We start from the raw sequence: 27098 nt of genomic DNA on the forward strand, positions 1-27098 counted from the left end.
AACCTACCTATCCTGGCACCTTGCAAAATGTTGCTTGATTTTCTCTATAAAGTGTTTAAAGTCATTTTCTTACCAAAAATTAAATGGACCTCAGTCTATGTCTATACAACATTAATGGAAGAAAAAAGAAGAAAGGAAGGAAGGAAGGGATGGAGAGAAAGGGAGAGAGGGAGAGAAGGAGGGAGGAAGGAAAGGGAAGAAGGAAGGAAGTAGGGGAGAGAAAGTCCGATATTTACTTTGTTAAAATAAATAATATATTGAAAGAATCAGTCAGTTGTTATAGATCACATAAGTTTTTTAAACTAACTAACTTACAGGTATAAATATTTCACTTTCAGAAAGAATTTCACTATCAGTATAAACTCTGGTCTCATATGGAATGTAATCACATACAGAAAGCATCTGAATTAAACCCCAAGCCTGAGCTCTTAGAAAATCTGGCTTCTTTAATTATACTGTACAGTACTAAACTTCTTTATGTAATGATTGAGTAATTAATATTTAAGAAGGGAAACTGATTCATATTTAGCTTCTGTTGCAGGTGCTCACCATGTCACAGGGATTCCTTTGTAAGAACAAGAAAGCCATGTACCTCCAGCTGTGATAGAAATAGGATTGGAGAAGAGTACCTCTGTCAGCTCACCTCCTCATTGTTACCATGACATTTATTATAATAAATCATTTTCAGAGGCATATTTAATAGTGTGGTTTCTACTTTCTTTTCTCTTCAATTTTGCATACATGTTGATATATTGCATTTTATACAGTGCTTTATTCAAGGCTAAATGTGTTTTTTTAATGTTGAAATGCAGAACTTTAATTCTCTTATGGTATTAAAATTATTCATATTTTGAATCTAAGGAAATGGAAGTATTAAGTAGTAACCTAGTTTTTTTTTTCAATTGTCTATTTCCTATTATTCTAATCAGGCCATGATCCCCTAGATTTTAACATGAAGTCTACACTCTTTTAGTTTTAAGTGTACCATACATTATTGTTGACTATGATAGAAGGTTGGAAGCAGATTTTTAGAATTTATTCCTTTTGCTTGACTGAAACTTCATGCCCATTGATTAGTAACTCTTCATTCTCCCTCCCTCCCAGAGCCCTGTTTTTCCACTTTTGATTCTATGAATTTAGATGACATATATAAGTGGAACTATGCAGTATTTGTCTATGACTGACTTATCCCACTCTGCACAATATCCTCCAGGTCCACCTGTTGTTACAAATGACAGGATTTCCTTCATCTTTAAGGTCAACTAGGATTACATTATATGCATTTTTTTCTTCTTTTTAAGCACATATGTATATGTAGACACCAGATAAAATAAAGTTAGTGTGAGTTTTCAGATAAAATAGATAAATTTTGTAACCCATGGAATCATTACATCAGCATCTATAGAAAGAACACAATATTTATATTAGAGAAATATTTCAAATTACTTTTCATCAACTATATAAAAGATATACAGACTGTAAGAGCCATATGAGCACACAGTTAGACATGAGTTTTCTTATTGAATTTATAATAGTTAAGTTCATATTCATAGATTTTCTGCATTTTGATTTTCTCACTCCAAAATACATCATGGAAATCTCTCTGAGTTAACTGGTAGAGAATTCATTTATTATTTTAAATAACAGCACAATATGGATAACCTACAGTTTATATAACTATTCTACTACTGGTAGACATTCTCTTTATTTCTAACACTCTCTCTGTTTTACTTAAGACCTTTTCACAGATTTTATTAGGTAATGATATTCTTGAATTTTTATAGATTTTTATGAATGGAATTGCTAAATAAATATGTAGCTTTATTTTAATATGCATCACCCAATTTCTTTCTCAAATAGGAGGGTTGTACTCACTTTTCCTAGGTGTGAAAAAGTTAGCTCCTCTCCACATTGACACCAGTGATGGGAAAAGGAATTCTTTTTATTTTGGACAGGTCTATGAATATAATAGAATGCTTTTTTTTCTGTGTTTTGATTGTGTATATGTATATACATAAACACATTTTCCTGACTACTGAATTAGAATATTTTTTCTTAGTTTTCTTGACCATGTAGGCCAAGGTTTTTCTCATTTTTCAAGAGGTATTATTTTTCCCATCACTTTAAAAATAATTGGTAGATGTATAGCTATCCTTATCTCAACCAGCAAAAACCCTTGTTCCCTCCTAATATGGCTTATACTCTCTCTTCAACAAAATTAGAAATAAGGGCAAAATAGTTTCTGCTGGGTATTGAGGGGGTGGGGGGGAGAGGGAGGGGGTGGAGTGGGTGGTAAGGGAGGGGGTGAGGGCAGGGGGGAGAAATGACCCAAGCCTTGTATGCACATATGAATAATAAAAGAAAAAAAATTAAAAAATAATTGGTAGATATACAATGTACTACACAAGGTATTAGCAAGTAGAATCCAGAAGTATTTATATAGCAAAATGAAAATATAGGAAAAAAGGTTTATTCCTACAATGCAATAAGATGTATTACCAAGAAATCTATCAAAAAGTCTACTACTTCTACCTCTGAATAAAAGATGTGATCACATAAATAGAAGATAACAGATTTGAAAAAATGCAATCATGTTTCCAATAAAAGCACTAAATGAAATATTAACAGAAACAAAGCATGAAGATCCAGTAAAGACTACTTTACCATAATATAATAGTACGTATTTCATTTTATTTCCTTTATTCATATGTGCATACAATGATTGAGTCATTACTTCCCCCCTCTCGCCACCACCCCCTCACTTCCAAGCAGATACTGTTTTGCCTTTAGCTCTAATTTTGTTAAAGAGAGAGTATAAACATTAATAAGGAGGACCAGGGGTTTTTTCTAGTTGAGGTAAGGATAGCTATATAGGGAGATTCCTAGTTTTGCTTCCATTTACATATGTGTTACTTTCTAAATTGATTCTTCTCTAACTAACTTTTTCTCTAGTTCCTAGTCCCCTTCTCCTATTGGCCTCTGTTGCTTTAAAGTTTCGGTATTAGTTCCTTTGTATTGAAGACATCAAATGAGTAGTATGCATTTTAATAAGCAAATAAAAACTAAAATATTTCCAGTTAAACAGAGATTAATACTATCACTTAATATTATTTTCTCAAATATATTAACAAAAATCTAAAATTTAAATAACTATTGTGAGCATCAAAATGACAAGACAAAGTTATTCTACTTGGAAGAGAGAAAATTGAAGATATGAAATGTTGAAAAATAGAATTAGCAAAAAACTTTGCTTAGGTAGAAAAGCATACTATAAATACCCAAAACCTTCTATCTTAGCAATAGTTACAATAAATAAAAATGGAGAAATAATCTCTTTTTGATAATGATAAAACCAAAAAGATATTTAGTGACAAATATATTAAGAAAGGATGACTTTTTAAAAACCACAAAATGATATTAAAAGAAATAGGCCGTGATCTAAACAAATAGAAAATCATACCATGTTCTTGATTTTAAAAAGAAGCCATACTGTGCTCCCTGGCACCTGGAAGCTGGCCTAGCCCTTACACACTCTCCTACTGAAGATAAACAATTTTATAGAGTGCCACCATAAGACAAGTCTACTTCATCATCATGATAGATCAGTATGAAAACATTAATACTCCATGATCACAGACAAAATAGAAACATTGCCCAGATAACAAAACCAACCCAAAATTCTCCATCCTAGTTAATATGAGTACGGCTTCTTTATTGATCACAGCTTTGGCCTCACTTCAGTCCTCTTGCCTTACGATGTTTTACACAGTAAGATTATTATTCCTAATTGTAGAATTCTTCCTGCTGGTTTACATCATCCAATCCAAGATAAAAACCTACTTCCTTGAACCATTTTCAAAATTGCTTAACACATGCTTAAATCTTATAACAGCTGCCTTTTAGCATTCTGAGATACCTCCTGGTCTCCATTATGTGTGTCCTCTTTTGCTGCAAAGAGCAATAAATCCAATTTATTCAACTGCAGGTTACTCCTAGTGGTCATTAGCTAGCAGGTACTGACAACAGATGGAAAGGAATCAGTTCTTCTAAAGCTAATATTTTATTGTTTAAAGCAATTACAATTACAGTCCTCACTTTGTGTGTGTTGTGGACTGGAATTTGCTCAAAATTTTCTTTAACTTTCCAGAGAAATATATATGCCTGAGAATTATGCTTCAAAAACTTTAAAACCAGAATTGTAAAACAGGACCTGTTGTGTACTTGTGGGAGGGGGAAGGGTGAATGTAGGGTATAAAAGAAGGTGAATATGGTCATTGTACCTTATACATTAATGTGAACTAGAACAATGAAACCTGTTGTAATTGTTTTAAGTAGGCAGAAGGGAACTAAGGGAGGGAGATGGTGGGCATGATCTAACCAGGGTACCTGGTTAGTATATTCAGAACTGTCACAATGAATCCTCCTGTATAAGTAATACATACTAATAAAAATGTTTTTAAAATCATTTGAAAATGAAAAACAAGCAGAATCAAAGAGATATGTGTTTATCAAAAAGCAGCATGTACCTCATTGTTTACCACTGGATATAAAAGACTTGCTAGTGCTTCTCCTGGTTCCAGCTAAAAGGTACTGGTAAATGCTGAGTGGAGCCACTAACCCTTCTTCAGAGGCTTGAGAACTTTCCTCCAAATTCTTAAGGGATTGACATTTTATGAACCATGGAAATGCCTGACTTCATTTCTCCCAAATATTGAAGGACTAAAATTGATGTATACTGACAGGATGAGAAAAATAGCCTGAAGGGGATTCCAAGATGGTGACTAGAGGCAGGAAGCAGAAAGAGTGCTTCGTAAAGTAAAATCTTGGAGGGACGCTGGTGATACACCTTACAGGAAAAATCACTGAGAAGAGGCAAAACTTTGACTCCTCCACACCCCCAGCCTGCACAAAGCATCTCCACTTCATGTTAAACAGAGAAGCCAGGAGGGCACCCGCACAACAAGACACCAATGCCCAGATGGCTTGGGAAGACTCAGACCACAAGGTGAGCTAAGTGGCATGCAGTAATCCCACAGACAACTCAAGACCTGTGAAAAGAAAATGCAAGAATTCACTGACTCCATCAAAAGATCAAACCTGAGAACCATGCACATTGCAGAAGGAGAAGAGGTGCAAGCAAAGGAAATGCATAATATATTCAACAAAATAATAGCAGAAAACTTCCCAAATATAGAGAAATACATTCCCATACAGATGCAAGAGGTCTCCAGAATGCCAAACAGACCAGACCAAAATACAACTACCCCATGGCATATTATCATTAAAACAACAAGTACAGAGACCCAAGAAAGAAAATTGAAGGCTGTAAGAGAGAAAAAGCAAATAACATACAAAGGTAAACCAATCAAAATCACAGCAGACTTCTCAACAGAAACATTAAAAGCAAGAAGAGCGTGGGGTGAGATCTTCTGGGCACTGAATGAAAATAACTTCAACTCCAGGATACTCTACCCAGTAAAACTATCATTCAAAATAGATGGAGCAATAAAAGTCTTCCATGATAAGCAGAAACTAAAATAATATGTGACCACAAAGCCACCACTACAAAAGATTCTTCAGGGAATTATGCACACATAGTGAAACCCAAAATAACCGTGAAAGGGCAGGAACACCAAACTACAGGAAAAGAAAAAGTAAGAAAGTAGAGTAACCTCGATCTAGGAACACACAATCAACCCTTCAAACAACTAAGACAACTAAATGACAGGAATCACCACATACCTATCAGTACTAACACAATTTCATGGACTTAATTCCCCATCAAAAGGCACTGTTTGACAAACTGGATTTAAAAGGAAGATCCAACAATTTGTTGCTTAAAGGAAACCCATCTCACAGACAGAAATAAGCATAGGCTTAGGATGAAAGGCTGGAAGATTTACCAAGCCAATGGCCCCTGAAAACAGGCAGGAGTAGCAATACTTATCTCTGACAAAGTAGACTTCAAACCTACATTGATCAAATAAGATAAAGCACACTCCATACTAATAAAAGGGGAAATAGACCAAAAGGAAATAACAATTATCAACCTGTATGCACCCAACGTCAATGCACTCAATTTCATCAAACATACCCTGAAGTACCTAAAAGCATATATTAACTCCAACACAGTGGTGGTGGGAGACTTTAACACCTCACTATTATCAATAGATAGGTCATCCAAAAAAAAATCAATAAAGAAATCCTAGATCTAAAATACACCATAGATCAATTGGACCTAGTTGATGTCTACAGAAAATTTCATCCAACTTCTACACAATATCCATTCTTCTCTGCAGCTCATGGAACCTTCTCCAAAATAGATCATATCTTAGAGCACAAAGCAAGCCTCAGCAAATATAAGAAAATAGAAATTATACCATGCATTCTATCTGATCACAAGGCAATAAAACTAGAACTCAACAACAAAAATAAAGACAAAAAATATGCAAACAGCTGGAAACTGAATAACTCATTGCTTAATGAACAATGAGTCATTGATGAAATAAAAAAGGAATTAAAAAGTTCATGGAACTCAAGGAAAATGAAAACACAACCTACCAGAACCTATGGGACACAGCAAAGGCAGTCCTGAGAGAAAAGTTTATAGCCATGAAGTCATATTTTAAAAAGACTGAAAGATCCCAAATCAATGACCTAATGATACATATCTAATTCTTAGAAAAACAAGAACAAGCAAATCCCAAAACAAATAGAAGGAGAGAAATAATAAAAATAAGAGCTGAAACCAATGAAATAGAAACCAAAAAAACCATACAAAGAATTACTGAAACAAAAGTTGGTTCTTTGAAAAAATAAACAAGATCGACAGACCACTGGCAAACCTGACTAAAATGAGGAGAGAAAAAACCCAAATTAGTAGAATCAGGAATGCAAAAGGGGAGATAACAAAAACACCACGGAAGTCCAGAAAATCATCAGAGACTACTTTGAGAACCTATATTCAAATAAATTTGAAAATCTTAAAGAAATGGACAGATTTCTAGATACATATGGTCATCCAAAACTGAACCAAGAGGAATTAATCACCTGAATAGATCTATAACACAAAATGAAACCAAAGCAGCAATCAAGAGTCTCCCCAAAAAGAAAAGTCCAGGACCTGATGGATTTTCTGTTGAATTCTATCAGACCTTTAAAGAAGAACTGATACCTACCTTCCTTAAACTGTTCCATGAAATAGAAATGGAAGGAAAACTGCCTAACACATTTTATGAACCCATTATTACACTTATCCCAAAACCAGACAAAGACACCTCCAAAAAGAAGAACTGTAGGCCCATCTCCTTAATGAACATTGATTCAAAAATCCTCAATAAAATAATGGCAAACTGAAATGAACAATACATCAAAAAGATTATTCACCACGACCAAGTAGGCTTCATCCCAGGAATGCAGGGGTAGTTCAACATCTGAAAATCAATAAATGTAATAAACCACATTAACAGAAGCAAAGACAAAAACCATTTGACCACCTCAACAGATGCAAAAAAAGCCTTTGATAAGATCCAACACAATTTCATAATGGCTCTAAGAAAACTAGGAATAGAAGGAAAGTACCTCAACATTATAAAAGCCATATATGACAAACCTACAGCCAGCATTATACTTAATGGAGAAAAACTGAAACCATTCCCTTTAAAATCAGGAACTAGACAAGGATGCCCACTATCTCCACTCCTATTCAACATAGTACTAGAATTCCTAAGCAGATCAATTAGGCAAGAAGAAGGAATAAAAGAAATACAAATAGGTAAAGAAACTGTCAAAATATCCCTATTTGCAGATGATATGATCCATGTATATTACCCTATACCAATATTAACTCAAAATGGATCAAGGATCTTAATATCAGACCCCAAACTCTAAAGTGTACAGGAAAGAGTAGGAAATACTCTGGAATTAATACGTATAGGAAAGAACTTTCTCAATGGAACCCCAGCAGCACAGCAACTAAGAGATAGCATAGATAAATGGGACTTCATAAAACTAAAAAGCTTCTGCTCAACAAAACAAATGGTCTCCTCCAAAAATCGTATGCTCTCCCTCATATGTGGACATTAGATCAAGGGCAAACACAACAATGGGATTAGACTATGAGCACATGATAAAAGTGAGAGCACACAAGGGAGGGGTGAGGATAGGTAAGACACCTAAAAAATTAGCTAGCATTTGTTGCCCTTAACGCAGAGAAACTAAAGCAGATACCTTAAATGCAACTGAGGCCAATAGGAAAAGGGGAACAGGTACTAGAGAAAAGGTGAGATCAAAAAGAATTAACCCAGAAGGTAACACCCACTCACAGGAAATCAATGTGAGTCAATGCCCTGTATAGCTATCCTTATCTCAACCAGCAAAAACCCTTGTCCCTTCCTGTTATTGCTCATACTCTCTCTACAACAAAATTAGAAATAAGGGCAAAATAGTTTCTGCTGGGTATTGAGGGGGTTGGGGGGAGAGAGAGGGGGCGGAGTGGGTGGTAAGGGAGGGGGTGGGGGCAGGGGGGAGAATGACCCAAGCCTGTATGCACATATGAATAATAAAATTAAAAAAAAAAAAGAAACGGGCAAGTGAACTAAACAGAACTTTCTCAAAAGAAGAAATTCAAATGGCCAAAAAACACATGGAAAAATGCTCACCATCTCTAGCAATAAAGGAAATACAAATTAAAACCACACTAAGATTCTACCTCACCCCTGATAGAATAGCCATCATTAGCAACACCACTAACAACAGGTGTTGGCAAGGATGTGGGGAAAAAGGAACCCTCTTACACTGCTGGTGGGAATGTAAACTAGTACAACCACTCTGGGAAAAAATTTGGAGGCTACTTAAAAAGCTAAACATTGATCTACCATTTGATCCAGCAATACCACTCCTGGGGATATACCCAAAAGACTGTGACACAGGTTACTCCAGAGGCACCTGCACACCCATGTTTATTGCAGCACTATTCATAATAGCCAAGTTATGGAAGCAGCCAAGATGGCCCACTACTGATGAGTGGATCAAGAAAATGTGGTATTTATATACAATAGAATTTTATGCAGCCCTGAGGAAGAATGAAATGTTATCATTTGCTGGTAAATGGATGGAATTGGAGAACATCATTCTGGGTGAGGTTAGCCTGGCCCAAAAGACCAAAAATCATATGTTCTCCCTCATATGTGGACATTAGATCAAGGGCAAACACAACTAGGGGATTGTACTTTGATCATATGATAAAGTGAGAGCACACAAGGGAGGTATGAGGTTAGGTAAGACACCCAAAAAACTACATAGTATTTGTTGCCCTCAATGCAGAGAAACTAAAGCAGATACTTTAAAGCAACTGAGATCAATAGGAGTTGGGGACCAGGATCTAGAGAAAAGGTAGAAGATAACATACATGCACAGAAAATCAATGAGAGTCAACTCCCTGTATAGCTATCCTTAGCTCAACCAGCAAAAACCCTTGGTCCTTCCTATTATTGCTTATACTCTCTCTACAACAAAATTAGGGATAAGGGCAAAATAGTTTCTGCCTGGTAGTGAGGGGTAAGGGGGGGTAATAGAGGGAGTGGGGGGTAGGGGGAAGGGAGGAGGCGGGGGAAAGGGGGGAGAAATGACCCAAACATTGTGTGCACATATGAATAAAATAAAAAATTTTTTAAAAAGCAGCATGTAGAATCCCTGAAGTAATGGAACTGTTTAGGATCTTCTATGTGGTGGTGAGTACATGAGACTAATAACATTATTTACAACTAAATGAATGCACATACACACACACACACACACACACACACACACACACACAAGTACAGTAAAATCAGGGAAATCTGAATATAACCTGCTGATCATATCAATGTCAACATTTTGTTTGTGATACTACACTATCATTTTGCAAAATGCTGCCATTGATGAAAACTTTGAAAAGTGTATTATGAAGATCTCTTTAACATTATTTCACATAACTTCATATGAATCTATATTTCAAAATACTCAATTTAAAAAATTTTTTTTTGGGACTGGAGGTGTGGCTCAAGTGGTAGAGTGCCAGCTTTGCAAGCATGAAGCCCTGAGTTCAAGCCCCAGTCCCACCAAAAAAAAAAAAAAAAAAAAAAAAAAAAAAAAAAAAATTTTTTTTTGAATAGCAAGATTTGTGGCAGAAGGAAATTTGCATTATTAGAGTGCATATTTTACTCTAAAATCAGTAAACCACAAACAATAGATATTGATATGAAAATGTACAAATCAGCAAACTAGAACATAATATTTAGAATCATTCATATATTCATTATTATTTATATATTCATACAGACTTCCAAAGTAAGCATTATCGTTTTGATCAGTGAAAAGTATTTCAAACTTCTAGAAAGTAATATATGAAACCATATTATTATTTTCTTATTATAACTTAAGTAATTCAGATGACATACTGAATATAAACAAGCATTCAAAGAATAGTAAACAATAGAGTTTCTCTATTAGAATAATGGAAATTTTATTTTTAAACTTTACACATTGTATTTAAATCAATTCTGTGCATAAGAAATTGTAACTCAGATGAATTCAGTAGAATTGCCATTCATGTTTTCAGTTAAACCCTGGAAAATAATGTATATTGATACTGTACAAAGTAAAGAAAACCTCTCAGTTCAAGTAACACATAAGCCTCCTCAGAAAGATTTCATCTTTGAAAGTTTCTGCATAAGGCCAAAGCATCATTCTTCTAATCTCCACTACAGATTTTCAGATAAATCTAATACCTAAGGTCCATTTCCAAAAACTGTCTTATCTCTGAGAAGTAAGTTTCTTGTTCCTGCTCTGTTACCATTTATCTTGATTTCTTTCATTATTTGTTCAGCTGGTCTCCTTAATCCTCTTAATTATAGCTTCTTCACAATTTACCCCTATGTATACTGTACTTACACTATTATCACATCATTTCATTATCAATTATCTGTAAAATTAGTTCTTAAATTAGTCCTGGTTTATAATAACTTACTGCTCTCACCCATCAGCCTTCCAATTCTAAGGTAGTATTTTTAGATGCATTTCTTATTCTTTTTCTCAGAGCCATTAATCAAAGGCCACACTGATTCTTTTCTCACAAATACCTCTCCTCAGGGTGCCGGGCTCAAAATAGTGTTTCTCAAAGTTAGTAGGCCTAAGAATCACATAAGGTGCTTGTCAAATTTCCACTCCATTTCCATAAATTCTGATAGGCCCAGGGTGAATTCAAGAATCTGTATTTAAACAAGCACCTCACAGGACTCCAATATGGGGTATTTGTGGAGAATTCTTTTCTTTTCATTATTGTTGTGCTGGGCAGATGTGCATTGTGGCACTGACAAAAGATCAAAAGATCAAATATATCATATTTGAATTTACCCTCCTCCATCATTCTCCTTTTCTCCCCTTCCAACTCCTGGAACAGTTTCAACAGGTATCATTTTCCATTTACATACATGTGTACACAGTATTTGCTCTATATTCATCCTCCTTCCCATGCCCTGTCACTGCTACTAATCCCCTCCCCAGGCAGGACCTCTTCTGCCTTCCTGTTCTCCGATTTTGTAAAAGAAAAAAAAAATGACATTTTTGTTTGTTTAAGATAGCTGCACAGGGAGTTTCCTTGTGACATTTCCATATATATATATGTATTGTAAAACAAATTGGTTCATCTCCTCTATTTTTCTTCTTTCTGTCTTAGACCCTTTCTTATGGTGATTTCAACAGGTTTAAAAATTCTATATTCATTCTTGTATAGAAAATACATCAATCATATTCAGTTTCTTAGCTTCCTTTTTTTACCCTCCCTCTCTCATATGTGACTTCCCTTAGCATGACCTGTTTTTCATAATATTGCTATATTTATATTAGGTCTATATTCCACATTTGAGAGAAAACATGTGGCTTTTGGCTTTCTGAGCTTGGCTAACTTCACTTAAGATAATGTGCTCCAGTTCCATCCATTTACCTTCAAACAACAAAATTTCATTCTTCTTTGTGGCTGAATAAAATTCCATTTTGTATTAATACCACATTTTCTTAATCCATTCTTCAGTAGTGGGGTATCTTAGCTGTTTCCATAGCTTAGCTATTGTGAATGATGCTGCAGTAAACATGGGTGTGCAGGTGCCTATATTGTAACCTGACTTACATTCCTTTGGGTATATCCCTAGGAGTGGAATTACTGGATCATATGGCAGATCTACTTTTAGCTTTTTAAGAAGCCTCCATACTGTTCTCCACAGTGGTTGCACTAATTTACATTTCCACCAGCAGTGTATGAGGCTTCCTTTTTCCCAACATCCTTGCCAACATTAAGAAACCCAGAACCATGAATAGGAAGTAAAGATGGCTCCCATCTAGATGCCATTAGAACAGATTCAAGAACATTGGAAATAACTCAGTATTCTGGCCCATAGCTGAAGAACACAGCTTCTATTAGATCCCCTGGTTAAACATAGATAGCACTTTGGCCTATCCATAGAAACAAGGCATTGAGACAGTACACTTAGTGATAAGAGGAAGTGGAAACCAAATGAACTTAATTGCTTCCATATTACTGAGCCTCAGTTTCTTCCTTTGTAATATGAAGATAACACACTACTGTATAGGGCAATTGTGAGGAATAAATTAGATAATGTATAAAGCACTTGTCTCCCACTCAAACCCATTAGCTACATGAGTAAGGAACTATCATTTCCATTTTATATATAAGAAAACCGAGAAACAGACAAGTAAAATATGCTTTCTAAGGTCATACAGCAAATAAGTATTAGACCCATGTCAGAAACCCAGGCATCTTGGCTTCAGAGCTCATATGCTTAAGCACTATGGTATACAACTTTGAGAACTCTTCCATGAGATTCAGAACTCTCAATCTTCTGGGACAACAGTGGTAGAAAGACTAATAATAAACAAACACATGGGCCAGATAGTAATATGATAGCCTGAAGGGTGTTTGCTCTAAATGCTGGTGTTCCTCAGCTGTCACCTACTTCAAAAATGCTCCAGATAAAAAAGAATCACCTCACCCAAAGTCAGTCTTCTTTTGGGAGCAAGTCACCCAGACAGCCATGTAGCTTCACCATCACGACCATCAGAATACCAACTAATCTGAGTTCACATTTGATGTGCAGAAAATCAATCACTTGCTATCTCCTGGCAACAAGGGTATCTAAGGATGTGAATTTTCATTATGTAGGCTTCATTTGAAAAAGAAACAAAATGAAAAGAGAGTGTTCAAAGATGGTGGCTGGCCACCAACAATGTCCACCACAGAAGGATTATTCAGATTTTCATTTTTATAGCAAAGTCTGCATAGTCTTCCCAGTGTTTAGATAACCATGCAATTGGAATAGGAAATTAATAGCTAATATCGCTTTCTTGACTAAATGTTTACTGTTTTTTCTCCTATGTCCACAGGAAGCAGCACCAAAAAAAAATGGTAGAAAACATTCTTCAGTTCCTTTTAACTTGTTCCTAATCAATCTTTGATAATTTCAATTCATCATTAAATTTTAAATTCATTGTAGATTTTGTCTTGCACAACAGCATGCACCAAAGGCAATTAACAAATAAAATATGATATCCCTAGAAGTAACAGTCCAAATGGTACTTGCTCACTGAGAAAAAGTATGAAACTGTTTTACACATTTATATATTTTACTCATAGTGACTATACAATTCTGTTTCACTCATGAGATTAAGTCATGTATTTCTGACTTAAATCAAACTAATCAAAAGAACATTTGTCATAATTACTTTGTTTTTTCGTTATTCACTTATTCATATGTGCAAACATCATTTGGGTCATTTCTCCCCCTGTGCCTCCCACCCCCTCTCCACCCTCCCCCGACCGCTTCAAGGCAAAACCTGTTCTGCCCTTTTCTCCAATTTTGTTGAAGAGTAAACATAAGTAATAATAAGAAAGACAAAGCTAGTTGAGATAAGGATAGCTTTACAGAGAGATTCCTAGCATTGCTTCCATGCACAAGTGTATTACAACCCAAACTGATTCATCTCTACCTGACCTCTTCACTACTTCCTGGTCATCTTACCATATTGACTTCTGTCGTCTTAAGGTTACTGTATAAACCAATCTCTGCTACCATTTTTATAGCACAAATTCAAATTTAGCACACACAAATTCAAATTTAGTCTTAAACACTCAAATTGCTCTTCTAAACATAGTTAAAATTCTTCCAAAATCTGATGCTTTCTTACTCAAGCATAGGGTAATTGGTAAAGGGATAATCTCAAGCGTGGGATCATTCTTCTTACCTCTTCTCTCCAAGTCAGCTTCTTGTTCTGCAACATTTGCCTATTTCTGTTGTCAGGCAAACAAGAGGCACAAAGAAAGCAGGAGAATCTGCTTTCTTTGATCATTCTTTCTGGGTTTTGGTTAAAATATTTTTCACAGCAAAACAATTAATTGTTGACAATGCACCAGTGAATTTTAAAAGTTTTTGATGGAATATTTATAGAGCCATTGGTTGTTAAATGCTTTCTCACTCATTAGGTTTGTATCAATGCTTAGCACCTCTTTATCACTTGACCATTTTTTGGCCCCACACAAAAGCAAAATTGCCATGCTATAGTAAGGATACTAATATTATTTATCTCAATGAGAGTTAAAAGAAATACAATTTCATCACTTTCCAAAATCCTACTTATACAAAATTTTATTGTGTAGGGTACTTACCTAAATACATGAAACAAAATCTTGTGGCTGTCTCCAGAGTCTGAACTCGTCCTTAGATATAAAATACTGATGAGCTTGTTAAGACTTAAAGGGATTAAATGTAATTTGCATGTGATAACTTTGTTTCTCATGGCAATTATGAATCTAGGAAAATAAAAGAATGCAATTTCTGACAAGTTAGGTATTGACTTCAAAAAAGAAAGAATCCTTTTTAATTAATAAGAGATGTGAAAAGGAAATAATATTTGACTACTGAACTGTCTATACAAAGAAAAATCAACAGATTAATTGAAAAAGGTATTCTAAGCACTTTAGGGACCTGGACTGGGGAAAAAAAGAAAGGCCTGATTGACACTTTTGCTTTTTCACTAATAGTTTTGGCATTATAATCATACAAACATGACCTTATTGCTTTTCTGGCATTCTTAACAAATTCTTACCCAGGTGGAAAATACTGTTAAAAAAAAAAACCTAAAAAGTAATGAAAAATCTTTTTATATTATTATAATAAATATATAAGCACACTCAATGTTGGGATTGTTTGTATGTTGATATCCTCTAACATTGCTGAACACTTGAAAATTGCAACCAAACAGGCAAAATGAAAAACTCAAAGCTTAGGAGAAATGGGGCTAGACAGAAACAAGATCTGATGACAACAAAGATTATGTGCAGAGCAAAGATCTGGTTTGCTGAGAGTGTTAGAGGAAAAATTAATAACTAAATGCCCTATTTGAAAAAGAACCAAGAAGATCTAAGCCAAAAACAAAAACTAATTGTGAATAGTCAATTCAGACCAAGAACTGAATCTAATCTCTACCACTACCTAGCTAGGTGACTTTCAAGAAGTTGCATTCATTTACCTTCAGTTTAATCAATAAAATGAGGCAAATGTATTATGAAATATATTATAACCCTCTCAAAGACACGTTAGAATTACATTTCCTTTGTAACATAATATTATCTGTTTTCTGAGACAAACATAATTCATTCTATTATTAAATTCTTGGCAAAGATAATAAAAATTAAGGTAAAAGTCAAAACTAATTGAACTTCATTGTATATATAAAAACATATAGTACACTGTGGAAGAAATGACCTATTTAAGAGAGTTTTATAAGGGCTCCTGCTTTCTGGTTTTATCCACTCTGGGCTTGACAGTACCTATGTAATTGTCAAACCATATCCACCAAATCAGATATTAATATGCTATAAGACCAATGGTAGCTTCCATCTCTGATTTTTGAAGAGTGCAAAGGTTTTGGGTTTGTTTTTTAAAACTAATTGAAGGAATAGTGGAGTGTCTCAAAGGGTAAAGTGCTTTAGTTTCTCTGCATTGAGGGCAACAAATGCTATCTAGTTTTCTAACTGAGGCCAATAGGAGAAGGGGACCAAGAACTAGAGAAAAGGTTAGATCAAAAAGAATTAACCTAGAAGGTAACACACACACACAGGAATCAATGAGAGTCAACTCCCTGTATAGCTATCCTTATCTCAACTAACAAAAACCCTTGGTCCTTCCTATTATTCCTTATACTCTCTCTTCAACAAAATTAGAGATAAGGGCAAAATAGTTTCTGCCGGGTATTGAGGAGGTAGGGGGGGAGGGAGGGGGCAGGGTGGGTGGTAAGGGAGGAGGTAGGGGAGGGGGGGAGAAATGACCCAAACATTGTCTGCACATATGAATAAAAAAAAAAAGGGGGTAAAGTGTCTGTCTAGCAAGTGTGAGGCCCTGAGTTTAAATCTCAGTACCACCAAAAAAATCAAATAATAATATATTGATCACTCCATACATTTAAAATGTATATTCATGTATAAAAACTACAAAAGATGTGGAGAATGCTGATAGCAACTTTGTGTACTCTCTCGCATGAATGCTGCCCAGTTGTCCAGGTAAGGCACAGTTTAACACAACTGACTTCCAGTAACATCAAATAATGTCCAATAGTATTTTTTTCAGAGTATTATTATTATAGAGGTACACTGTGACATTTACCAAAGTTCTTACAGTATATCATAGTTAAATTCACCACCCCCCTCCATATTCTCCTTTATCCTCCCTATCCCACTCCTGGAATAGTTTCAACAGGTCTTGTTTTCCATTGTCATACATGAGTACATAATATTTCTACCATATTTGCCCTCCTACACCCTTTTCTTATATCCTCTCCCCTCCCACTGGTACCAACCCCCAGACAGGACCTGTTTTGCCTTCTTGTTCTCTATTTTTGAAAAAAGACATTTTTGTTTAAGACAGTTATAGAGGGAGTTTCCTTATGACATTTCCATGTATATAGTATTATAACTGAATTGGTTGATCTCCTCTGTTTTTCTCCTTTCTTTCTCTTATTGAGTGATTGATTATTTTTTATTTTATCATTTTTACATTTACTCACATATGTATATATTGTTTTGGCCACACATCCCCCACCCCCCATACTCCCCTAAACCCCCCACTCCTCCACCCCACTTCCAGGCAGAACCTGTTCTGCCCTCTTATTCTCTGATTTTTTTTTGAGAAAACATAAGAGATAATAAAAAGACATAGCATTTTTGCTAGTTTGAGATAAAGATAACTATTACAGAGAGATTCCTAGCGATGCTTCCATGTATACATGTATTGCAACCCACATTGGTTCATCTCTACCAGAACTCTTCACTATTTCCTATTCCCCTTCCCAAGTGGCCTCTGCCAGTTTAAGATTACTATATTTGCTCCTCTACAGTGAGCACTTCAACCACATTCAAATTTTAGGTTTCCTTCCCTTTCCCTATTCCTCCCATACATGTTCTTCCCCTAGTGTGTGACCCATGTCCAAGAATATTACTGCATTTGCTTTAAGTCTAATCCACATATGAAGGCAAACATGCTATTTTTGGCCTTCTAAGCCTGGCTAACCTCACTCAGAATGATGTTCTCCAGTTCCATCCTTTTACCTACGAATGGTAACATTTCATTCTTCTTCATGGCTACATACAATTCCATGGTGTATAAACACCACACTTTCTTAATCCATTCATTAGTAGTGGGGCATCTTGGCTGTTTCCATAACTTGGCTATTGTGAATAGCACTACAATAAACATGGGTGTGCAGGTGCTTCTGGAGTAACCTGTGTTGCATTCTTTTGAGTATATTCCCTAGGAGTGGGATTGCTAGATCATATGGCAGATCTATGTTAGATTTTTAAGAAGCCTCCATACAGTTTTCCAGAGTGGTTGCACTAGCTTGCATTCCCACCAGCAGTGTATGAGGGTTCCTTTTTCCCCACAACCTCACCAACATTTGTTGTTGCTGGTGTTCTTGATGATAGCTATTCTAACAGGAGTGAGGTGGAATCTTAGTGTGGTTTTGATTTGCATTTCCTTTATGGCCAGGGATGGTGAGCATTTTTTTCATGTGTTTTTTTAGCCATTTGACTTGTTCTTTTGAAAAAGTTCTGTGTAGTTCACTAGCCCACTTTTTTATCTGCTCATTGATTTTGGGGGAATTTAGTTTTTTGAGCTCCCTGTATATTCTGGTTATCAGCCATTTGATGGATAGTTAGCAAATATTTTCTCCCACTCTGTGGGTGGTCTCTTCAGTTTAGAGACCATTATTTTGTTGTTTGTTGTGCAGAAGCTTTGTAATTTCATGTCCTTCCTTTCTATTAGTTGCTGGGTTACTGGAGTTCTACTGAGGAAGTCCTTGCCTATACCTATTGTTTCCAGTATAATCCTTGCTCTTTCCTGTATTAACTGCAAGGTTTTGGGTCTGATATTAAGGTCCTTAACCCACTTTGAGTTGATACTTGTATAGGTGATAGACATAGGATCTAGTTTCAGTTTTCTGCAGGCAGATAACCACTTTTCCCAGCAAGATTTGTTAAAGAGGCTATATTTTCTCCGTGGTATGTTTTTGGCTGTTTTTCTCCTTTATTATGACTTCAACAGGTTTAAATATTCCATATTCATTCTTGTATAGAAAGTACGTTAACCATATTTACCTTCTTAACTTAAAACAGGTCTGTATCCTTGTCATGCAGCTAGTCATCTTCCTGGTAATGAGTTGGAGGCCCTGTCAGTTACTACTATCAATTTATATATATTTGAGGACTCAACAACCAGTTGCTGCCTGACCCCGATTTAGTAAAATAAGCAGGACAGTGTTTGTTACATCAAATATATGTACATACAAGCTAATCTTTCTCTGTACCCCTTCCTCATTTCTAAATTTTCCCCCAGCAACTTCTTTCCCTGGTTTCATGTCTGTCAAGTCCTTGTTATAAGATTTTTGCTCCTGTCTACAATTTACAGAAAACTACTAGTGTTGGGTAAGCTAAGTAGAAGACCCAGGAATCTGTCCAAGAATAAGTATTTGGTTGTAGAAGTTGGGTGGGCACCAAACAAATGAGACCAAGACAACATGCAAACAAACAAATTTTAAAAAAGCAAAATGAGAACAGGTTAGTCTGAAAAAAAGTATGTAGGCTGAAAGTCCAGGCCAAGAAATGAAAACTATACTCCAGATAAGGATCCAAACACCAGGAATAGCAAAATAGAAGATGGATGATTACCTGAGACTCTATTTCACATTAGATCTTTAAGAATTCTGTGTGAGCTCCACTTGGGATAAGTAATAAGATGATTGGCTCAGTAAATCTTGACATTTCCAACTAAATAAAATTTCTTCCTTCTATGTACTCTTTAAAATGGTACCTGCTGTCATTAGCCATAACCTTAAGTTGTTTGTGTTCTGCTGAGCTCTGTCCAACCTCAAAAATGATTTGCATGTTTTCTACAGCTTTTGGTTCTCTTTGACACAACTGAATGATTGGAATGGTAATATGGAGAATTACTCCCTTTATCTGAAAGAATCCCTTTTCAGTATGGAACATGAACAGATTCACAGTTGAACAGAAGTATTTTTGTAGGGTTTTTGTTGATACTATTTATTGTATTGAGGCACTTAATCGTTTTTGCTATTTTTCTGAGAATTTTATCTTGAAGGTGATGACTTTTTTTACTAATTGTACTGAACAACAGATTTCATTAGGACATTTTCATACCTAGATACAATGTTCTTGGACAAAAGTCTTTTTTTCCTATGACAGCTCTCAAAGATCTTCCTGTTTCAGTATTTCAAAATCAACAGAAAGACTTCATTAAACACCTTGAGAGATCAGAGGATTTTCATAGGAAAAATCTTTTCCCCACACAAAAGAGTGCATGTTCTATTTTCAATAATACTGATTTACATTCTTATGGTATAGACATTCATAAGAATAATAAATTATAATTATTTATAGACTCACAAGAAAAAAGTGTATTTTCCAGAAATCACATTAAGGTTCTAATATTTAAACTTGATTCTCCCTAAATTTTCTAGGTAGACTGTCAAGTCTACCTAGATAACTATATGATCAGGTAGAGATGCAGCCTCATTTTCCTGCACTTCTCTTCTGTATTCAGAAGTCCTTATTGAGTATTTCTACCTCAATGCTACCAGCTGACACTTCAGTTATGTCCAAAACTAATATTGCCTCCTCCACAAAATCTGTTCTTTCTCCTATGTTCCCTACTCCTGATAAATTGAGTGATTATTTGCTTATTCTCTCTGTCCAAAACAATGATTGACAAGTGCTTTTCTTTCCAAATTGAATGCTGAATGGTCAAGTTGTATATATTCATCAACAGTATCTCCTAAATCTATTCCTTTCCCCCCCATTTTTAGTACCAATATGCTCAGGCAGACCTTTATTATCTTACATCTAGATTATAACAAAGTCCTTAAATAGGTGCTTGCTTTTGGTTTCCTCCTCTTTCTAATCTATCCTCAACACGGTTGTCTCATATATCTTTCTAAAGATGTAGACTTTACTCAAAACCGCTTATAGCTTCCTTTTGCCAATTAAACAAAGTTCAAATGCCTTACTTACTCTGTTAATCAGAGCCTCTATGATCAAACCATAATTGTCTTTCCAGTCTCTTCAGTTTCTATATGTTTCACACCAGCCTATTGAAAGTGTTTACTGGTCACTCCTTTAGCTGTCTGGACATGGCTGAGATCATTATTTAGAACTCATATAAAACCACATGTAAAAAAACCTGTTAGAATTTGCATTGACATAGCACTTCTTTGTAATTTCTTTTGCTTTTAACAGAAGAATTAAACAACTGACTCTATCTTTTTAAATTATTATTATGGCTGTTACACAGCCCAGAGAAACTTGTGGCTGAATTAAATTGATAGCAGGTTTCCCTGTGCTCTATACTTTTGTGTTCATTTTTCCTGGTTATTTTTTACATTTCCATTTCTACTTACCACAGTGCCCTTTATTATCTCTAATATATCATTTTCTTTACTCAGTGTAAGACATCTAAAAGTTATTTCAGGAATGAGGCAGGGCAGACTCCTTCCATAAGCCCTACATGCCATGCCATTCAAGCTAAACTTACTTGTTGACCCCAAAAAAGGCACATTGCTGTATTTTGATTATACACTTGTTTTTGCCTGTGTTGTTTCAGAATCTTTAAACAGAGCTGACTTACTTATTTGTGGTGAACATGCTTCTAGACCATCTCATGTTTTTATCTCTTTTTAGATGCTTTTAATACAGGGTGGATGTGTTGTAGGACGGCTCAGACAGAAATGGGGCACCAAAGCTTTCAGGAAGCAAGTTTATTAAGGAGGCCAGCAGCTTGGCAGACGGGAGCGCAAAGGCTGAGCACTGAGAACAAAGGGGGCTTTTCTTATATACGATTTAGAACAGGTTACAGAAATGAGGGATACAGCTTGTCTCATACATGGTCACATATTATTTCATTGGCCATTTTTTAAATTTTTATTGCTTTATTATTCATATGTATATACAATGATTGGGTCATTTCTCCTCCCTGCCCCCACACCCTACCTTACCACCCACTCCTCCCCCTCTCCCTCTCCCCTCACCCCCTCAATACCTGGCAACAACTAGTTTGCCCTTATCTCTAATTTTGTTGAAGAGAGAGTATAAGCAATAATAGGAAGGACCAAGGGTTTTTGCTAGTTGAGATAAGGATAGCTATACAGGGCATTGGCTCACATTGATTTCCTGTGCGTGTGTGTTACCTTCTAGGTTAATTATTTTTTATCTAAACTTTTCTCTAGTTCCTGGTCCCCTTCTCCCATTGGCTTCAGTTGTTTAAAGGTATTTGATTTAGTTTCTCTGCGTTGAGGGCAAGAAATGCTAGCTAATTTTTTAAGTGTCTTACCTATCCTCACCCCTCCCTTGTGTGCTCTCGCTTCAATCATGTGCTCAAAGTCCAATCACCTTGTTGTGTTTGCCCTTGATTTAATGTCCACACATAAGGGAGAACATATGATTTTTGGTCTTTTGGGCCAGGTTAACCTCACTCAGAATGATGTTCTCCAATTCCATCCATTTACCAGCAAATGGTAACCTTTGTTCTTCTTCATGGCTGCATAAAATTCCATTGTGTATAAATACCACATTTTCTTGATACACTCATCAGCAGAGGGGTATCTTGGCTGTTTCCATAACTTGGCTATTGTGAATAGTGCTGCAATAAACATGGGTGTGCAGGTGCCTCTGGAGTAACTTGTGTCACAGTCTTTTGGGTATATCCCCAAGAGTGGTTTGCTGGATCAAATGGTAGATCAATGTCTAGCTTTTTAAGTAGCCTCCAAATTTTTTTCCAGAGTGGTTGTACTAGTTTACATTCCCACCAACAGTGTAAGAGGGTTCCTTTTTCCCCACAACCTCATCAACACCTTTTGTTAGTGGTGCTGCTAATGATGGCTATTCTATCAGGGGTGAGGTGGAATCTTAGTGTGATTTTAATTTGCATTTCCTTTATTGCTAGAGATGGTGAGCATTTTTTCATGGTTTTTTTTTTTTTTGGCCATTTGAATTTCTTCTTTTGAGAAAGTTCTGTTTAGTTCACTTGACCATTTCTTTATTGGGAGTATTTAGTTTTGTGAGTTCCCTATATATTCCTTTTATCAGTGCTTTGTCTGATGTGTAGCTGGCAAATATTTTCTCCCACTCTGTAGGTGTTCTCTTCAGTTTAGAGACCATTTCTTTTGATGAGCAGAAGCATTTTAGTTTTATGAGGTCCCATTTGTCTTTGCTATCTCTTAGTTGCTGTGCTGCTGGGGTTCCATTGAGAAAGTTCTTACCTATACCTATTAACTCCAGAGTATTTTCTACTCTTTCCTGTATCAACTATAGAGTTTGTGGTCTGATATTAAGATCCTTGATCCATTTTGAGTTAATATTAGTATAGGGTGATATACATGGATCCAGTTTCAGTTTTATGCAGACTGCTAACCAGTTTTCCCAGCAGTTTTTGTTGAAGAGGCCGCTTTTTCTCCATCGTATATTTTTAGCACCTTTGTCAAAGACAAGTTGGTCATAGTTGGGTGGCTTCATATCTGGGTCCTCTATTCTGTTCCAGTGGTCTTCATGTCTGTTTTTGTGCCAGGACCATGCTGTTTTTATTGTTATTGCTTTGTAATATAGTTTGAAGTCAGGTATCGTGATACTTCCTGCATTGTTCTTTTGACTGAGTATTGCCTTGGCTATTCGTGGCCTCTTTGTTTCCATATAAATTTAACGGTAGATTTTACAATCTCTTTAATGAATGTCATTGGAATTTTGATGGGAATTGCATTAAACATGTAGATTACTTTGGGGAGTATCGACATTTTTACTATGTTGATTCTACCAATCCATGAGCATGGGAGATCTCTCCACTTTCTATAGTCTTCCTCAATCTCTTTCTTCAGAAGTGTATAGTTTTCCTTGTAGAGGTCTTTCACATCTTTTGTTAGGTTTACACCTAGGTATTTGATTTTGTTTGAGGCTATTGTAAATGGAATTGTTTTCATACATTCTTTTTCCGTTTGCTTATTGTTAGTGTATAGAAATGCTAATGATTTTTCTATGTTGATTTTATATCCTGCTACCTTGCTATAGCTATTGATGATGTCTAGAAGCTTCTGAGTAGAGTTTTTTGGGTCTTTAAGGTATAGGATCATGTCGTCTGCAAATAGGGATATTTTGACAGTTTCTTTACCTATTTGTATTCCTTTTATTCCTTTTTCTTGCCTAATTGCTCTGGCTAGGAATTCCAGTACTATGTTGAATAGGAGTGGAGATAGTGGGCATCCTTATCTATTTGCTGATTTTAGAGGGAATGGTTTCAGTTTTTCTCCGTTAAGTATAATGCTGGCTGTAGATTTGTCATATATAGCTTTTATAATGTTGAGGTACTTTCCTTCTATTCCTAGTTTTCTTAGAGCCTTTATCATGAAATGGTATTGGATCTTATCAAAGGCTTTTTCTGCATCTATTCAGATGGTCAAGTGGTTTTTGTCTTTGCTTCTGTTAATTGGTTTATTACATTTATTGATTTTCAGATGTTGAACCACCCCTGCATTCCTGGGATGAAGCCTACTTGGTCATGGTGAATGATCTTTTTGATGTGTTGCTGAATGTGGTTTGCTATTATTTTGTTGAGAATTTTTGCATCAATGTTCATTAAGGAGATTGGCCTTAGTTCTCCTTTTTGGAGGTGTCTTTGCCTGGTTTTGGGATAAGTATAATACTAGCTTCATAAAATGCGTTAGGCAGTTTTCCTTCCCTTTCTATTTTGTGGAACAGTTTAAGGAGGGTTGGTATCAGTTCTTCTTTAAAGGTCTGATAGAATTCAGCAGAGAATCCATCAGGTCCTGGACTTTTCTTTTTGGGGAGACTCTTGATTGCTGCTTCAATTTATTTTGTGTTATAGATCTATTCAGGTGATTAATTTCCTCATGGTTCAGTTTTGGATGACCATATGTAACTAGAAATCTGTCCATTTCTTTAAGATTTTCAAATTTATTTGAATATAGGTTCTCGAAGTAGTCTCTGATGATTTCCTGGACTTCTATGGTGTTTTTTGTTATCTCCCCTTTTGCATTCCTGATTCTACTAATTTGAGTTTTTTCTCTCCTCATTTTAGTCAGGTTTGCTAGGGGTCTATCGATCTTGTTTATTTTTTCAAAGAACCAACTTTTGTTTCATTAATTCTTTGTATGGTTTTTTTGGTTTCTATTTCATTGATTTCAGCTCTTATTTTTATTATTTCTCTCTTTCTATTTGTTTTGGGATTTGTTTGTTATTTTTTTCTAGGAATTAGCTATGTATCATTAGGTCAATGATTTGGGATCTTTCAGTCTTTTTAATATATGCACTCATGGCTCTAAACTTTCCTCTCAGGACTGCCTTTGCTGTGTCCCATAAGTTCTTGTAGGTTGTGTTTTCATTTTCATTGACTTCCAGGAACTTTTTAATTTCCTCTTTTATTTCACTGATGACTCATTTTTCATTAAGTCATGAGTTATTCCGTTTCCAGCTGCTTGTATGTTTTTTGTCTTTACTTTTGTTGTTGAGTTCTAGTTTTATTGCATTGTGATCAGAGAGTATGCATAGTATAATTTCTATTTCCTTATATTTGCTGAGGCTTGCTTTGTGCCCTAGGATATGATCTATTTTGGAGAAGGTTCCATGGGCTGCTGAGAAGAATGTATATCGTGTAGAAGTTGAATGCAATGTTCTGTAGACATCAAGTAGGTCCATTTTTTCTATTGTATATTTTAGATCTAGGATTTCTTTATTGATTTTTTGTTTGGATGACCTATCTATTGATGATAATGGGGTGCTAAAGTCTCCCGCCACCACTGTGTTGGAGTTCATATATGCTTTTAGGTCTTTCAGGTTATGTTTGATGCAATTGGGTGCGTCGACATTGGGTGCGTACAGATTGATGATTATTATTTCCTTTTGGTCTATTTCCCCTTTTATTAGTATGAAATGTCCTTCTTTATCTCATTTGATCAATGTAGGTTTGAAGTCTACTTTGTCAGAGATAAGTATTGCTACTCCTGCCTGTTTTCAGGGGCCATTGGCTTGGTAAATCTTCTTCCAACCTTTCATCCTAAGCCTATGCTTATTTCTGTTTGTGAAATGTGTCTCCTGTAAGCAACAAATTGTTCAATCTTCCTTTTTAATACAGTTCATCAAATGGTGCCTTTTGATGGGTGAATTAAGTCCATTAACATAGTTTTAGTACTGATAGGTATGTGGTGATTCCTGTCATTTAGTTGTCTTAGTTGTTTGAAGGTTTTATTGTGTGTTGAGGTTACTCTCTACATTCTTTACTTTTCTTTTCCTGTAGTTTGGTGCTGCCTGTCCTTTCATGGTTATGTTGGGTTTCACTTCCTGTGTGCAGAATTCCTTGAAGAATCTTTTGTAGTGTTAGCTTTTTGGTCACATATTGTTTTAGTTTCTGCTTATCATGGAAGACTTTTATTGCTCCATCTATTTTGAATGGTAGTTTTGCTGAGTAGAGTATCCTGGGGTTGTAGTTATTTTCATTCAGTGCCTGGAAGATCTCACCCCAAACTCTTCTTGCTTTTAGTGTTTCTGTTGAGAAGTCTGGTGTGATTTTGATGGGTTTACCTTTGTATGTTATTTTTTTTTCTTACAGCCTTCAATATTCTTTCCCTAGTTTCTGAACTTGTTGTTTTAATGATGGTATCTTTTGGGGTAGTTTTATTTTGATGTGGTCTGTTTGGTGCTCTGGAGGCCTCTTGCATCTGTATGGGAATATCTTTGTCTAGGTTTGGAAATCTTCTGTTATTATTTTGTTGATAGATTACTTATTCCCTTTGCTTGCACCTCTTCTACTTCTTTGATGCCCATGATTCTCAAGTTTGGTCTTTTGATGGAGCTGGTGAGTTCTTGCATTTTCTTTTCATGGGTCTTGATTTGTTTAACTAATAGTTCTTCGGTTTTTCCTTTAATTACCATTTCATGTTTGAGTTCTGAGATTCTGTCTTCTGTGTTCTATTCTGCTGGATTGGCCTTCCATTTTGTTTTGCAATTCTGTTTTGTTCTTTTTTCTGAGGTTTCCATATCCTGGGTCATTTCCTCTTTAATGTTGTCTATTTTTGTCCTGAGTTCATTTATCTCTTTATTAATCGCATTCTCTTTTTCACTTTGGTGTTTATACAGTATTTCTATGGTTTCCTTTATTTCTTCTTTTGCTTTTTCAAATTCTCTATTTTTGTTGTTTTAGAATTTTTTGAGTGTCTCCTGTACATTTTGGTTGACCATATCCAGTATCATCTCTATAAAATTCTCATTGAGTACCTGTAGTATGTCTTCTTTTAAATTTTTCTTGTGGGCTTCTTTGGGTTCTTTGGCATAGTTTATCTTCATTTTGTTGGAGTCTGGATATGAGTATCTGTTTTCTTCATTTCTCTCTGGTTCCTGTACTAATTTTTTGCTGTGGGGAAACTGGTTTCCCTGTTTTTTCTGTCTTCCCATCATTGCCCTTGATATTGTTATTGTTCCT

Source organism: Castor canadensis, chromosome 4, assembly GCF_047511655.1.
Source record: "Castor canadensis chromosome 4, mCasCan1.hap1v2, whole genome shotgun sequence".
Lineage (NCBI taxonomy): Eukaryota > Metazoa > Chordata > Mammalia > Rodentia > Castoridae > Castor > Castor canadensis.